This window comes from Limulus polyphemus, unplaced genomic scaffold (genome assembly GCF_000517525.1).
Source record: "Limulus polyphemus unplaced genomic scaffold, Limulus_polyphemus-2.1.2 Scaffold614, whole genome shotgun sequence".
Lineage (NCBI taxonomy): Eukaryota > Metazoa > Arthropoda > Merostomata > Xiphosura > Limulidae > Limulus > Limulus polyphemus.
In genome coordinates this window covers 440,543-446,323 of record NW_013666224.1, presented here as the reverse complement: position 1 = coordinate 446,323, position 5,781 = coordinate 440,543, and the positions used below count along the sequence as shown (strand labels likewise).

General features: G+C 33.3%; 1 long non-coding RNA gene across 1 annotated transcript in view; it reads left to right on the top strand.

Annotated features, from left to right (window-relative positions):
• LOC111085777 overlaps positions 1-5,781 on the top strand; it is a 77,142-nt gene that overhangs the window by 19,842 nt on the left and 51,519 nt on the right. The window contains exon 2 of the long non-coding RNA XR_002610576.1: positions 3,103-3,216. This is a non-coding gene — a long non-coding RNA (uncharacterized LOC111085777). The remainder of the gene's footprint in view (positions 1-3,102; positions 3,217-5,781) is intronic.

Here is a 5,781-nt window from a genome sequence, read left to right as displayed (position 1 = left end):
AGACTACAATGTATTACGTATAATATAGTTAATACATTGTAGTCTGTCTATGATATTCTACAATCCGGTAACAACAATAATAACAATACATGATATTCTACAGTCCAGTAACAGTGATAATAAGGTATTTTATTCTACAATCCGATGATAATAATAAAGCATGGTATTCTACAGTTCTATAATACTAAGTATATTTTATTTGATTATTTCGTTGTATTTTTTTTTTGGTTATAAACACACACTTGATACTGTTCGTGAGATGTTTAGTGGATGTTTTTAATTTTTCAATCTGTAAACTTTTAATTATCACGCATGTTGCTAGATTTTAAATTATAACCTTTCATTTAACGGTGACCGTGAGTATAAACTCACGTGTTTACTGCTATGTGTGTGAATAAACTCACGTGTTTACTGCTATGTGTGTGAATAAACTCACGTGTTTACTGCTATGTGTGTGAAGAACATCTAATTAAAAACACCTTAGGGGTACAAAAAAGCGCGGCCAATTTTGATTTCATTCTTTTAGGTCGCATACTCAATCCTTTTTTGGCCGCACCATTTTTCACATCTAAGGTGATTTTGATTAGATATCATGACTTTGTGTTAATACACACCAACAAACCACAGCAAGTAAGAAAGTAACACTCGATAGTAACCAACATTAACTTTAGGATCGCAACCTATTAATTCGAAACAGACCTTTTCTTTACAGAGCCAACAATATTCTTTAAAATATATGGTGGTAGTTTTCCTCTCTAGAACAGTGTTGATAACTTCCATTATAGTAACGCCATGGAATTTAGGTTAACAGGTTCTTCTCATCACCCCTATGCAATCGGTACAGTCGTATCAAGCACCATTATTTATGTTAATTGCTTACCCTAATATAATGTGACGCTAAACGCTCTTTAATTAGGATAATTTCATAAAATTTAGTAAATTTGTGCTGAAAAGTTGGCAAAGAATAATAACCATCCACCGGTATGATTCTTTTGAAAACTTGAGCTAGAAACTGCTAATCTAGTTTGATTGACCTAACCAATACTTCTGTATCTGAACATCCTTTCGTCCTATAGTTTTGCTGCTCTAAATCAGCCGTCTTTAATTCGAATGAGGAGAAAACTAAAAAAGGGCCACTTTTACTCTTAGGCTAAGCTGTAGTAAAAATGTTATACCGATAACCCACGTGATTTTTTTTCGTAGGCGTGCGCAAAATTATTTTCAAATTTGAGCGGTTTTTGTTGAATAACTTTCCATATGTGACTTATATTTACACCAAATGAGACTATTAATTGTAGGTTGAAAATATCTATCAGTGTACCAAATTTGAAAGAAATCCATAAAAGCTAAGCTTATTTTTCTATCAAATAAAGTTTCCGTACTTAGGAAGAAACTAAATCAAAATTGGAGATGTTATATCTTAGGTATTTCTCAATAGATTGCCTTGAAATTTGGTATGTGAAATAAGCGTCTAGTGGAGAATATCAATGGAAAATATGTGATAGTTAAGATTAATATAGTCCGAACTACAGAAATTAAACTATCACTCTGGTTAACAAAACACAGTGTGTCCTGCAGCAGGTTGTTTTGACCGCAATGCACACCACCGTGTGCCTTGATTCTGAACTATAAAACGTCGAATGCCTTTTGTTTATATTTATCTTTACATGGGTGGACTGCATATTAGAAGATTGGGTTGTCTGTAGCTTTGTATCGAGACCTAATTTTACAAGTTGGGGCTAAAGATTGTAATATTAAACATAAAAATTGGGTGCATTTCCCCACTTAAAACCACTCAAAGTTCAATTGGGTGATACTCATTACAACCGACTTGGCTGAGTTAGTTAAAGCTGACATATTCCGGAATTGCGGTTCTCAGATGGTCAGTATATAGTTTTTGTTAGTTGAAAATGATTTTTGTTTTATCCACAGAGCCAATTTACGTAGGACAGTTTATTGTGGTGTCTAGAATAAAAGTATAATGTGAGTATCAGTTTCATCATTTGTAGACCAATATTATATTATCGTTCTAATGAAAAAAAAATATTATTTTGTTTTTATATTTTGTGTTTTTTTTTTTATCTATGGTAATTCCACTAAGTATATCTGCTACTGCCCCTACTTTTGAGCTACTGACCAGACGGAAGGCAGCACCCCATCACCCACCATCCACTCCATAGGATTTAATGTCGCCCTTATAAGGGATCCACAGCTTCAAATGGTATCGCACGGATTCGAACCCAGTACTCTACCACAAAGCCAACTAGCGATCCAGAAAATATACATATATAAGCGTAAAAGAACTGATCGCTATTTTTTTGATGAAATTAGAAACTGTTAGCATTTTTTATGAACATTCTTATAGGTAACTGCTAATTAGCGATCATGCGAAATCAGACTGCTAATTATCGATCATGCGAAACCAGTTATTGGCTTAATTGTAAGGAACCAAAGATCGGTAACCGAAGTCAAGCCGAAAGTGGTCAACATTTGTCGAGCACTAATTCATCGCTACAAGCAGAGTCTGTAATTAGTTGTGACCGGAAAGATCGATTTTTCAAGGTCTGGTTTAAGGCGTGGCTGAACATTGGTGGTAACGAAATATGTGGTGTCTTTAGCCAATAGGTGCTGTTGAACCCATCATTCACTCAACGACACCGGTGGTTGTTTTCCACCTGAGGTCGAATAGAAAAACAGATGGAATTAGAATACAGAACAGAATTAAATCTGTTCTGTGAAGTTTTAGGGAAAAAAGGACGGTGCTGCTGGAATAAAAAACAACGTAATACATTGTAGTCTGTCGGCTATGTTATACGTAATCCGGTTACAGTGATAATAAAGTATGGTATTCAACAATCATGTAATAATAACAAAGCATGATATTCTACAAACCAGTAACAACAATAATAACAAAGCATGATATTCTACAAACCAGTAACAACAATAATAACAAAGCATGATATTCTACAAACCAGTAACAACAATAATAACAAAGCATGATATTCTACAAACCAGTAACAACAATAATAACAAAGTATGATATTCTACAAACCAGTAACAGCAATAATAACAATACATGATATTCTACTTTGTTTGATTTAGTGTAAAGCTGCACAACTGGCTATCTACGTTATGTCCTTCACAGGGATTGGTCCCCGATTTCTACAGTGATAAGTTCCAAGATTATCCTTGAGCCACCGGGGAACGACCTAATAGGTAAGCCTGTTTTGTTGTATAATTGTATTTGTTATAAAGCCACTGTTATATATGCATACGTGTGTTTTTAAAGCCACTGTTTTATATGTATACGTGTGTTTTAAAGCCACTGTTTTATATGTATACGTGTATGTCTAAAGTCATTGTTTTATATGTATACGTGTGTGTTTAAAGCCACTGTTTTATATGTATACGTGTATGTCTAAAGTCATTGTTTTATATGTATACGTGTGTGTTTAAAGCCACTGTAGTATATGTATACGTGTGTGTTTAAAACCTCTGTTTTGTATGTATAGGTGTGTGTTTAAAGCCACTGTGTTATATGTATGTGTATACGTGTGTTTAAAGCCACTGTTTTACATGTATACGTGTGTGTTTAAAGCCACTGTTTTATATGTATGTGTGTGTTTAAAGCCACTGTTTTATATGTATACGTGTGGGTTTAAAGCCACTGTGTTATATGTATACGTGTGTGTTTAAAGCCACTGTGTTATATGTATACGTGTGTGTTTAAAGCCACTGTGTTATATGTATACGTGTGTGTTTAAACCCATTGTTTTATATGTATACGTGTGTGTTTAAAGCCACTGTGTTATATGTATGTGTGTGTTTAAAGCCACTGTGTTATATGTATGTGTGTGTTTAAAGCCACTGTTTTATATGTATACGTGTGTGTTTAAAGCCACTGTTTTATATGTATGTGTGTGTTTAAAGCCACTGTTTTATATGTATACGTGTGTGTTTAAAGCCACTGTGTTATATGTATACGTGTGTGTTTAAAGCCACTGTGTTATATGTATGTGTGTGTCTTAGTGTATGCCCTCAAAATTCCAATTAAATATCTAAGAAAAACAAAGACGTTTACAATTTCCCCCAATAATTATTGGACACAAGTATCGCGTCTGATTCGCGTGATAGAGGAAATTACTGTGGTTACCTTACGACAGCAGCACGTAGAAAGAACGACTTCTTAAATAACCGGAGGCTTCTTTCTATCGTGAAATAAAATTACCTGTAATGAAGAGATATAAACAGAACGAGAGAAAATGTATCCCTTATCTCTTCCTACCTCTACGGTGATACAGCCCCATCTGTACAGTAGCTTTCAATCGGCTGCACAAAAATATAGAACAAATTTTGTAATTACATTAATAAATTCTCTTGTTAATGGCCACCATGCAGATAAGAGGTTCCGAAAAAAAGAGAGAGAGCGGAAATGAGGTACCCTTTTTGAAACATTCGACGAGTTCAGCTCTAACTATCTGTAAATGCGTATATATTGTGCTGCAAATGATTAATTCAAACTGAAACTGATAATTTAATTTTATAACATCTGTTAATATGATAGATTGAACAAACAGCACAAAATAGCTGTCGTCGTGCTACTAATGTTAATTAAAGGTTTTAGTTATTCCCCCTTTTTTTTTATTTTACTATGACCGTAAGCTCATTTTCAATGAAGTTGAAAATAAGCACCATTAGTATTAGGTTAACATGATGACTTCAAATCACAACTTCATAACACATATTGTATAATCCTACAATACTAATAAGACATGATGTTCTACAATCCGGTAACAGTGATAATAAAGTATGGTATTCAACAATCATGTAATAATAATAAAGCATGATATTCTACAATCCGGTTACAGTGATAATAACAATACATGATATTCTACAAACCAGTAACAACAATAATAACAAAGCATGATATTCTACAAACCAGTAACAGCAATAATAACAAAGCATAACATTCTACAATCCGGTTACAGTGATAATAAAGTATGGTATTCAACAATCATGTAATAATAACAAAGCATGATATTCTACAAACCAGTAACAACAATAATAACAAAGCATGATATTCTACAAACCAGTAACAACAATAATAACAAAGCATGATATTCTACAATCCGGTTACAGTGATAATAACAATAAAGTTAAACATATTTATCATGAAACTTCTTAAGTTAATGATATTTAATGGATACATTTAAGTACATTAGTGATAATAATGATATTACAGAATCAATAGGGAAGAAGTTTCATGAATTACCACAAGATGACGTTTGTATTGGAATATTTTGTCTGGAAGTTGTTCTAAGTATTATATTACAGTGTGGCTTGTCATGTTTCAATGTGGTCAAATCTTGGTTGTTGTTGTTTTTTCTGTTTTAATAATCAGGCTCTTGTTTCAAAGCGTACATTTGGTATAAAGTAATTCGATCTATAAAAACTGTAAATACATAAGTTCTGTTTCCATTCACAGAATTTACAGGATCAATCGAGTCAATAACATTGTTTGTAGTTAGAAAAACATTAAATAATCAGAAACTGGTACTCTCCAACAAGTACGTTTCATTATGTATACTGATAGTAAGTTTCTGAATAATGTCACCCTTGGTTACCTGCTATTCACGCATCAACTCTGCGGGTTACTTATTAAAGACTTACTGAAAGTTTTGACTGTTTATATTTAAGCACAAAGGTACACAATGGGTTAATCTGTGCTGTGCCCCCCCACGAGTATCAAAACCCGGTTTTTAGCGTTATAAGTCAGCAGAT